Source organism: Theropithecus gelada, chromosome 6, assembly GCF_003255815.1.
Source record: "Theropithecus gelada isolate Dixy chromosome 6, Tgel_1.0, whole genome shotgun sequence".
NCBI lineage: Eukaryota > Metazoa > Chordata > Mammalia > Primates > Cercopithecidae > Theropithecus > Theropithecus gelada.
In genome coordinates this window covers 80,726,946-80,739,401 of record NC_037673.1, presented here as the reverse complement: position 1 = coordinate 80,739,401, position 12,456 = coordinate 80,726,946, and positions in this window count along the sequence as shown.

Below are 12,456 nucleotides of genomic sequence, written 5' to 3'. Positions count from 1 at the left end.
ATTAAATAATAAATATATAACATCACCAAAGTACACTTGCAAAAGCTATAAGTGGTGGCCCTCTCCTCAAATGCATGGGCATCAGCATAAAGATACAAGAATTGTAAAAATAAATAAATAAATAAATAGGAAAATGGCATCACCAAAAGAAACCTGTAAATCTCCAATAATGTACCCGTACTAAGATTTTTTTTTTTTTTTGGTAGCACCTCAAAAGAACAGGCAAGACATGAAAAAATAGACAAATATGACTACATCAAACTAAAATGCTTCTGCACAGCAAATAAGACAACTAATTGAGCAATGACACAACCTCCAGAATGGGTAACAGTATTTGCATACTATGCATCAAACATGGGGTTAACATGCAAACTGTATAAGTAACCAGAACAACTCAGTAAGCAAACAAACAAAAAACTCAAATTATCCAATTAGAAATGAGCAAAGATCTGAACAGTTCTCAAAAGAAGTGTTCTCAAAAGAAGACATATAAAGGGCCAGCAGTTATTTGACAAAAGCATATCACTAGTCATCAGAAAAATACAAATAAAAAGAATGAAGAGATATTACCTAACCCCAGTTAAAATGGCTTTTATCAAGAGACAGAAACAACAACAAAAACAACAAAACAGATGCTGGTGAGAATTAAAAGAAGAGGATACTTTTTATACACTGTTGGTGGAAATTTAAATTAGTACAGCTGTTATGGAAGGCAGTATGGGGTTTTCACAACAAATTAAAAATGAAATTATCATATAATCCAGCAATTACACTATTGGGTACATGTTCACAGGAAATGAAATCAGTATGTTGAAGAGAGAGCTGAGCTTCCATAGTTATTGCAGCACTATTCACAATGGCCAAGAGATGAAATCAACCTAAATGCTCATCAATGAACAAACGGAGCTAACAGAAGACAAGAAATACCCAAGATCAGAGCTGAATGGAAGGAGATAAAGATATGAAAAAACCCTTCAAAAAAAATCAATGACTCAAGGAGCTGCTTTTTGAAAAAATTAATAAAATAGACTGCTAGTTGGATTAGTAAAGAAAAAAAGAAATAATAATCAAACAATCACAATCAGAAATGATAAGGAAAATATAACAACAGATCCCACAGAAATACAAACAACCATCAGAAAATACTATAAAAAACCTATATGAACATAAACTAGAAAGACTATAAGAAATGGATAAATTCCTGGACACACCCTCCCAAGACTAAACCAGGAAGAAATTGAATCTCTGAATAGACTAATAATGAGTTCTGAAATTGAGGCCACAATAAATAGCCTACCAACTAAAAAAACCCAAGAAACAGATGGATTCATAGCTGAGTTCTACAAAAGGTACAACAAAGAACTGGTACCATTTTTACTGAAACAATTCCAAAAAATTGAAAAGGAGGTACTCCTCCCTAACTCATTCTATGAGGCCATCATTATCCTCATACCAAAACCTGGCAGGGATACAACAAAAAAAGAAAAAGAAATCTTCAGACCAATATCACTGATGAACACTGATGCAAAAATTCTCGATAAAATACTGGCAAACCAAATCCAGCTTTACATCAAGAAGCTTATCCACCACAATTAAGTTGGTTTCATCCCTAGGATGTAAGTTTGGTTTAACATATGCAAATCAATAAATGTGATTCATCACATAAAAAAAAAAAAAAAAAAAAACTAAACACGAAAACCACATGATTATCTAAATAGATGCTGAAAAGGCCTTCGATAAAATTTATCATCCCTTCATGATTAAAACTCCCATTAACTAGGTATTGAAGAAATACATCTAAAAATAATAATAACCATATATGACAAACCCATAATCAATATCATACTGAATAGATAAAATCTGGAAGCATTCCCCTTAAAAACTGGCACAAGACAAAGATACCCCCTCTCACCACTCTTATTCAACATAAATTGAAAGTTCTGGCCATGGCAATAAGGCAAGAGGAAAAAAATAAAGGATATTCAAATAGGAAGAGAGGAAGTCAAACTCCCCCTCTTTGCAGATGACATGATCCTATATTTAGAAAACCCCATCGTCTCAGCCCCAAAACTTTTTAAAGTTGATAAACAACTTCAGGAGAGTCTAAGGATATAATATCAATCTGCAAAAATCACCAGTATTTCTATACACCAGCAACATATAAGAAAAGAGGCAAATCATGAATGAACTCCCATTCACAATTGCGACCAAAATTATAAAGTACCCAAGAATACAGCTAACAAAGAAAGTGAAAGCTTCTTCAAGAAGAACTACAAACCACTGCTGAAAGAAATCAGAGAAGACACAAACAAATGGAGAAACATTCTTTGCTCATGGATGGGAAGAATAAATATTGTGCAAATGGTCGTACTGCCCTCAGTAATTTATAAATTCAATACTATTCCCATTAGACTACCATTCACATGCTTCACAGAATTAGAAAAAAACTATTTTAAAATTCATAGGGAACTAAAAAAAGACCCCAAATAGCCAAGACAATCCTAAGCAAAAACAAACAAACAAACAAAACTGGAGGCATCACACTATCTGACTACAAACTACACTACAAGGATGCAGTAACCAAAACAACATGGTACTGGCATAAAAACAAACACAAAGACCAATAGAACAAAATAGAGAACTCAGAAACAAAGCTATACACTTACAACCATCTGATCTTCAACGAACTTGGCAAAAACAAGCAATGGAGGAATGATTTCCTATTTAATAAATGGTGCTGGGAGTGCTGGCTAATCATATGCAGAAAATGGAAACTGAACCCCTTTTTTACATCATATACAAAAATTATCTGAAGATGGGTTAAATACTTAAATTTAAAACACAGGACTATAAAAACCCTCAAATAAAATCTAGGCAATAGCATTCAGGACATAGTCATGGGCCAAGATTTCATGACAAAAACACTAAAAGTAAGTGCAACAAAAGCCAAAATTGACAAATAGGTCTAATTAAACTAAATACATTCTGCACAACAAAACAATCATTTTAGTGAACAGACAGCCTACAGAATGGAAGAAATTAGACAAAGGACTCATATACAGAATCTATATGGAACTTAAACACATTTACAAGAAAAGAACAAACAACACCATTAAAAAGTGGGCAAAGGACATAAACAGACACTTCTCAAAAGAAAACATTCACATGGCCAACAAACATATGGGGAAAAAAAAAAGATCAACATCACTGATCATTAAAGAAATGCAAATCAAAAGCACAATGAGAACACCATCTCATGCCAGTCAGAATTATGTGTATTAAAAATTCAAGAAACAACAGATGCTGGCGAGGTTGAAAAAGAAAAAAAAAAAAAAGGAATGCTTTTTCATTGTTGGTGGGAGGTAGATTAGTTCAACCATGTGGAAAACAATGTAGTGATTCCTCAAAGACCTAGCAACAGAAATACCGTTTGACTCAACTGTCCCATCATTGGGTATATACCCAAAGAAATATAAATCATTCTCTTATAAAGATAGATGCACACATATGTTCATTGTAGCACTTACTATTCACAATAGCAAAGACATGGAAACAACCCAAATGCCCATCAGTGATAGACTGGATAAAAAAAATGTGGTACACATACACCACGGAATACAAGAAATGAGGTCCACCATAAAAAGGAATTAGGTCATGCCCTTTGCAGGGACATGGACGGAGTTGGAAGCCATTGTTTTCAGGAAACTAATGCAGGAACACAAAACCAAACACAGCACATTCTCACCTATAAGTGGGAGCTGACTGATAAGAACGGGGAGGGGAACAACACACACTGGGGCCTGTAGGATGAGACTGGGTAATGGAGATAATCAGGAAGAATAGCTAATGGTTGCTGGCCTTAATACTTAGAAGATGGGGTGATCTGTGTAGCAAACCACCATGGCACACATTGACTTATGTAATAAACCTGCACGTCCTGCACATGTACTCTTGAACGTAAAAGTTGAAGAAAAAAAAGAAAATCTAGTAGGGTCAGAGATGGCGCATTATGGCCAAATAGAACCCTCCAGTGATGATCTCTCTGTAGAAACACTACATTGAACAGCTAGAACAACTAGCCATGCAAGAAGCATCTTCATAAAAACAAAACATCAAATGAATGATCCCAGTACTTGGTTTTAATATAATAACAATAAATGAGACATTGAAGAAGACAGAAAAACAAGAGAATTCTTGGACTTTTTACACCACCATCTGTCAGCCCCAGGCAGAGTAGTGCAGAGAGAATCTCTGTGCTTGTGAAAAGGTGACTGAAGTGAAGGTGGGATTCAGTGCCATCTTAATACAATGGAAAAAAAAAAAAAAAACAAAAAACACTAGGCAGAACATTTTGGTACTCAAGGAAGACATATTTCAACTAGCCCTGGAGCATAGGGGAATCCTCTGCCTCAGGCGAAGGAACTCAAGTCCTGGTTGGCTTCAGTACAGGCTGATTAAAGTGGAACCCTGAATACATTTGAGTTGTAATCAGGTCATCGTGATGATGGCAGTCTTTGGGCAAGACCTAGTGATGTGATGGTCTCACTGTCAGTGGAATTGTGATGCAGCCCGGTACAACACCAGCTACAGTGGCCACATACATGCCTTTGTGGTTCTTCCCCCAACTCTAGGCAGTGCAGTGTCAGGAGAGACCCTTTAACCTTGGGGAAAACAGAGGGAAGGAACACAGTGAACTTTTTCTTGCAACTTGGATACTAGTTCAGCAACAATAAAAGACAGCATCAGGCAAAATACTGAAGCTCTGATTTCAGACTTTTGCTCTTAGATAGCATTTCCAGACACACCCCTAGCCAGAAGGAAATGCTCCGACCTGGTGGAACAGACTCAGTCCAGCAGGATTCACCACCTGCTGACTAAAGTGACCTTAAACCGTGAATAAACATCAGCAACAGCCAGACAGTAAAGGCCACAATCCTTAGACAAACCCCAGAAACAAGCTGATCTGGGAGGCCATAGGCTTTACATGCAACCCATTATGGTGCCAGATGTGGTGGCCACAGGAGTGTCCATGTCACTCCTTCCCCAACTCAAAGCACCACAATGCTGAAAGAGACTCCTTCAGCTTGAGGGAAAGAGTGAGAAACTTTGCCTGAATACCCAGGAAATTCTCCCTTATCTTTCCCAAGTCCCCCATCAGTGCGTATCTAGGAGTTTCAAGAATTGCAGTGTTCCTGGACTTAAGGTGTCCACTAGTTCTGAAGCAGCTGCAGTGACCATAGGCTTAGCCAACAAAACTCAGTTCTCTGTGGATTTTTGAAAAGCCCTTTTTATTTTATTTTATTTATTTATTTTTATTTTTTGTTTTTTAAAATTATACTTTAAGTTCCATGTGAAAAGCCCTTTAAAGAAGGATGTACACAAACAAGCCCATACTGGGAAGATTGGAATAATTGCTTCTCTCTTCAGTGCTCAGACATCAGTGAACATAGGCAAGATCAAGAACATCCAGAAAATCATGACCTTTCCAAATAGATTAAATAAGAATCCAGTGACCAGTCCTGGAGTGATGGAGATATGTGACTTCTCAGGCAGAAAATTTAGAATAGCTGTCTCAAGCAAGCTCGATGAAATTCAAGGTAACAGAAAAAGAGAAGTCAAAATTCTGTCTGAGACTTTTAACAAAAGTTTGATATAATTTAAAACTTCAGTGGAAATTTTGGAGCTGAAAATTCAATTGACAAACTGAAAAAATGCAAGTCTCCCAGCAGCAGAATTGGTCAGGCAAAAGAAAGAATTAGTGAACTCAAATATAGTGTAGATGAAAATATATAATTAGAGGAGACATAATAATAATTATTATCACAAGGAAATGAATGTAAGATCTAGAAAATAGGGCCAAAAGGCACATATGAGTTATTGAAGAATGGCCTTAAAGAAGACGTAGAGAAATATATTAGGGTGAAACTTTTATTCAGGAAAGTAATAACAGAACTTTACAAACACAGATAAAGACGAAAGTGTCTGGTTCAAGAAGGCAAAAGAACACCAGGTAGGCTCAACCCAAATAAAACTACCTCAAGGCATATAAATAATAAGACTCTCAAAAGTGGAGAATTATAAAAGGATCCCAAAAGCAGCAAGAGGGGATGAAAAAGCAAATAACATCTAAAAGAGCTCTGAAACATCTGACAGGAGGCTTCTCAGCAGATACCTCATAAGCCAGGAGGGATTGGATGACATATGCAAAATACTGAAGGCGGGGAGGGCAGGGGGAGAAACCTTCTAACCCAGAATATTACATTCAGCAAAGTTATGCCTCTAAGGTTAAAAAGAAATAAATAATAAATATTTCCTCACACAAACAAAAGATGAGGGAATTCATTAACACCAGGCCTGTGTTACAACAAATGCTAATGGAAATTCTTCAGTCTGAAAGAAAAGACTGCTGGCAAGCAACAGGAAATCATCTCTAGGTATAAAACTTGCTGATTAAAATAAGCACACGAAGAAATACAAAATAAACTAAGGCTGTGATTGTGGTGTATAAAATACTCAAATCTTTAGTATGAAAATGAAAGACAAACCTACCAAAAATAAGAAGCACAACAATTTTCTAAGAGAGAGATAGACAATATCAGAACAAATATTTGTTTATTATAAACAAAAATTGAGTTGAAATGACTATTAAATTTTTCTTATTGAAGTTTCAATTTCATCAACTGTATTTTGAAATCCTTTTCATAACAATAGTGTAATTTTTAAATGTGAGGAATTACTTCCAATGAAGTACCAGTGTGAAGGGGTACTGGATTTCCATCAATTGAGGTGAAATAGTTTTTCACAATGTAATTTTGTGTAATTACCTGATAACTCATTTTATTTCTATCACCTCATTCACATTTAATTAATATAGCTTCTGGAAGAAAAAAAGGTAGCTTTGTAATGTAATGGATATGTTATTTGGCTTGAATGTGGTAATCATTTCACAATCTATACAAGTATTAATCTGATTGTACAGTTTGAATTTTTATTTGTCAGTTATACCTCAAAAAAGCTAAAAAAAAAGAAGAAAACAAAAATATTTAAAAATTACATGGTGGTGGTTGAATAACACTGTATAGCTGTTAAAATACATTGAGTTGTATACTTTAAATTGGTACACGTTCTGTGAATTATATAGCTCAATAGAGGAAATAGTAGATGAGCAGTATATACGAGCCCTTGCAAACTGAAGGTGAGATGTGTTCAAATTGATTCAAATGCCACACTTCAAAAATTGAAATACTATCATTTTATTTATTTTGGTAGGGATATTTACCTACCAAAAGAGGATAATGCTTTCTCTACAAACCTGTTTTAAAATTTGTGTTTCTTTTTTAATTACTGAAGAATGTTTTAAAGAAAAGAATAATTAAAGCACCACGAGAAAATGGGTCTATTCCCAGCTCTAATCTTATAGATCTGAGTTATTTTAGGTGAGTTTCAACTGATTTCAAATATCTTCATCTATAAATTAGGGTTGAAGTAGATAATTTTTAGTTGGAATGGATAAATTTTAATTTTTCACTAATTGAAGACACACTTTCATTTTTTTATTTCTGTGAGAAGATTATGGAAATTCAGCTACATATACTTGTAAAGTAAAGAAAAGACTTTGTTGTAAAAGCAAATAACTCATCAAGAGGAAATGAAAATTACATAGAGTAGGAGACCATCTCTGCTGATAGCATATGATTATTGGTATGTGACAGACCATTAAAGTGCTTATATATGTACAGTTTTATCATAAAAATCTGAACATTTAGGCTAAATCAGTCTTCTGACAACTGAACACAAGATGTCAAAACTTTATTCCATGGGATTAGTACTCTGAGCTAAAATACAATTTTGAAGCTCATGAGTATTGTAGACCCAGGTATGTAAAACTTGGCAATTGAATATGCTCTATAACAGTCACATTAAACATACAACAGTATTCTAGAAATATAACATTGTTATCCATATCGTGCAGGTGCCCAAATTGTACAATCTCAAAAAACATTGGTTCACCCTATATAAACACTGTTCTATCACAGACAATTTCATGTTGCCAACACATTTTCCCTCTTGATCCAATGTATGTTTCTATGAACATAATAGTCCTAAAAGTATATTATCTCTAACACATTTCAGCGTAATATTAAGAAAGAAATAGAAGTTTTATAACTAAGAACATGAAGATTTTAAAATGGCTAATTTATTCTGCAAATTAATGGAAATTATTAAACACATATTTATCGTACATATATTTAATATGAATAAAATCCCAAATTGCTAGGTTCTGCTTTGCATAAGCACCAAAAGTACTAAAAATTTTGATCGACGTTGACCATACTATGAACACATTCTGTTTCTACTGAATGTAAAAACTCATCCTACTTTTTTTTTTTTTTTCACTTTTCAAATTTAGGTTAAAACAAGTAAAATCAAAATTCAGTTTTATTGGAATGTTGAATTTTAGTAGTACTGTATACAATAAGTGCCCAAGACGCCATGAGCAACATCATAATGCTAGGAGTTTCTCAAATAGTGTCACATAAAGGCATTAGAAGTCAGGTGTGCAGAATTCAGTGGTACAGAACACACGTATGTGAGAACTGCAATTCCAGAACCTCAACAAGGTCTGCTTTAATTATTACTTTTTCCTTAATGGTATGTGTACACAACATTTTTGAGCATCACATTTTAGGTTATAATTTTTAAGTTGTTTGAGAATATATCAATTCCTTAGCTATTTGTTCTTATAAGAAATGCATTCAAATTTAAGCTGCTATTTCACTTTAAAGTCTTGATAAATACAATTAATAACTTCTGGATGAATTACACCTATAATCTATTGAAAGTATGATGCATAGATTATTGGAAACAGACATGTATATCACGACAGAAGATACCTATGAATCTGGGTTCTGTCTGTACCACTTACTTGTTATAGCAACACCGAATAAAACACATGATTTATTCGCTTCAATTATTTTTGCTATATATAAAAATATCAATAACTCTATATCAATGATTTTTAAACATTAACTCAGATAATATAAGGTGAAAATGATTCACTATAGCTTTTAAATGCTATATTAGCATTTTTACATATAAATATATATGTACTAACTTCAATCTTCAACATCCCATCATATTTCAACATCCTGGATTTCAAAATCCCCAAATTATCCTTGTTTTCAGTATTTAGAGTGATTCAGGAACAATATGATGAATTCACCCTTGGAATAGAAAGAAAATGGATAGTGGAGTCAGGGACAAATAAATGCTAAAATTTAATAATGATACAATCTCTTCTCATTATTCATGAATTCGAAATTTGTGGATTCGCATACTTACTAAAATGCATTTGCTATCTCTAAATCAATACTCGTAATACTTGAAAGTTGATTTACATATCAGAAAGTTTAGGCAGTATAAAAGATGAACTTGGGTGGGGGAATACTGGAGAAAATTAAACTAAGATAGAGAACTGGGCCAGGAGCAGTGGCTCATACCTGTAATCCCAGCATTTTGGGAGGCCAACGTGGGCGGATCACCTGAGGTCAGGAGTTCAAGACCAGCCTGGCCAACATGGTGAAACCCCAGCTCTACTAAAACATGCAACAAAAAATTAGCTGGGGGTGGTGGTGTGCACCTATAATCCCAGCTACTCAGGAGGCTGAAGCAGGAGAATCACTTGGACCTGGGAGGCAGAGGTTGCAGAAAGCCAAGGTGGGGCCACTGCACTCCAGCCTGGGTGACAAGAGCAAAACTCCGTCTCAAAACACAAATAAATAAAAAAATAAATAAATAAAATAAAACTGTTAAAGTGGTCTATGCCAGAATAAAACAAGTGCAGATGGTATGTCACTAGATATTTAGAAGGCAGTATTAAAAACAAAACAACAAATTTGGAGATTTGGAAAGTGAGCAGTAAGAATGGCAAAGGAGAAGTTCAAAGCATATGTGGTCATTTCCAATCTTATAGCTGGGAAATGTGAAGGGATGGTATTGATAATGTGCTTGGATAATAATGGCTATGAAACAGAGACTCAACACTGGATTGTGTGATAAGGAAAAAAAGTTGGCATTTAAAATTGTTTCCATTGTCTAATTATACTTCATATTAAAGTTAAATGTGTCTTTGTTACCTCAAATCTAAGTGAAGTTGATCAAATAAAAATAATAACTGTAAATTGGCTCTCCAATTTTAAGAAACATGCTGAATTCAGATATATTTTTATTTATTAGCACTTTTATTAAATAGCACTGAACCAAGATGTAACATATGTATGTATTCCTATTTTAATGAGAACATCAAAACATTTTTAAATAGTTCTGTATAATGTAGTTTGCATGCACTGCTATAGCCACAAAGGTGACAGGGACATTTTATATATATATATATTATTTGTGCCTTCAAATAATTTAAAGCTTATAAAATTTCCTTTTTTCATTTTTTCTTCTATCAGAAACCAGTTCAAAAGTGGTAGAGCAAAATGTTTGTCATCTGTACAGGCAGATTTCTTATAAGGTTTTTATAGATCACCTTATTACTCCTCTTATCTTAAAATTTTGAGGAATTTTTCTGAAAACTTTCTTCAAACAATATTATTTTTCAAAGTTTAACATTTTAGTTCAATTAAAATTTCAGCAAAAATAATAAAAGAACAATGAAATGGTTATTTCTAATTCCATACAGATAATGACTTGTGAAAACCTGTTATCTTTTCTAAAGTTTGAACATTGGATAGCATTCAACCAAAGCAACCAATAATGTTTGTCAGCACCATTTGACAGAAAATAGATAAAACCTTATCAACATATCATTAATAATTTTAAATAAATCTTTACAATGAAATTATACCTGTAGATTATTTATTTGAAATAGAAAACATGAGAATTTCACAAAGTTACTAATGGTTGTATGTTGTTCAGGAGAGTTGTCACTATTCATGCCTGAATTCTAACTTTTAAATGGTACCAACTTAGGGAAAAAAATAACTAGATAACAGTTTTGCTTTGAATTTATTATGTTAATGCTACCATATTCCCAGGTTCTAGAATAATCATATAAAATGTTATGTCCCATTTGTGAAACACTTGGGAGAGAAAAGGTTGGGACAAATGCTAAGACAGATAGGACATTGGAAATACTGACATAAACCATGCCTGTTCCAAATACACCAAAATATATGGTTACCATATATACTATTTCTGTAAATTTCCATATTTCTAGTTCTTTCTCCCAGTCCCTTAGGGCCTTCATTTGTTTTTATTTATATCAGCTAATCTGATGGGGTGAAATAAAGTAATTATGAGAAAATATAAATTTTAGAATAAAAACATGTATTTTTTGGTCTCATACGGATACCATGGAATAAACTTTTTCCCAAACAATCTCTAGATAATTTGAAATTATTGTAAGGTATATTTAAAATTAATTTTTATAGGATTTTTAATTACCTTGAATTTTTTCAATGCATTGGTATTCAGTTAGTTTTACTATGCAATAAGGTATCCTAAATCCAGTGGAATAAAATACGAATGCTTTATTTAGCTTACATTCTATGGGTTGGCAATTTGGGCTGCTCTAAGATAGTTGGTTTTGCTGGGCTGGACCAGGGTTATCTGGTGGCAGGGCTCACCAGTGCTTCTGTAGTCACCTGCCAATCTTGCCGAGTGCTGACTGGACTAAATTTTCTCATCTGGCATGGGTGTCCAGGTTCCAAGTGTTCTTTACAATCTATATTTTTTTTTTTTTTTTTTTTGGTTTTTTTTTTTTTTTTTTAATTTATTTATTATTATTATACTGTAAGTTGTAGGGTACATGTGCATAACGTGCAGGTTTGTTACATATGTATACTTGTGCCTTGTTGGTGTGCTGCACCCATCAACTCGTCATTTACATCAGGTATAACTCCCAATGCAATCCCTCCCCCCGCCCCCCTCCCCATGATAGGCCCCGGTGTGTGATGTTCCCCTTCCCGAGTCCAAGTGATCTCATTGTTCAGTTCCCACCTATGAGTGAGAACATGCGGTGTTTGGTTTTCTGTTCTTGTGATAGTTTGCTAAGAATGATGGATTCCAGCTGCATCCATGTCCCTACAAAGGACACAAACTCATCCTTTTTTATGGCTGCATAGTATTCCATGGTGTATATATGCCACATTTTCTTAATCCAATCTGTCACTGATGGACATTTGGGTTGATTCCAAGTCTTTGCTATTGTGAATAGTGCTGCAATAAACATACGTGTGCATGTGTCTTTATAGCAGCATAATTTATAATCCTTTGGGTATATACCCAGTAATGGGATGGCTGGGTCATATGGTACATCTAGTTCTAGATCCTTGAGGAATCGCCATACTGTTTTCCATAATGGTTGAACTAGTTTACAATCCCACCAACAGTGTAAAAGTGTTCCTATTTCTCCACATCCTCTCCAGCACCTGTTGTTTCCTGACTTTT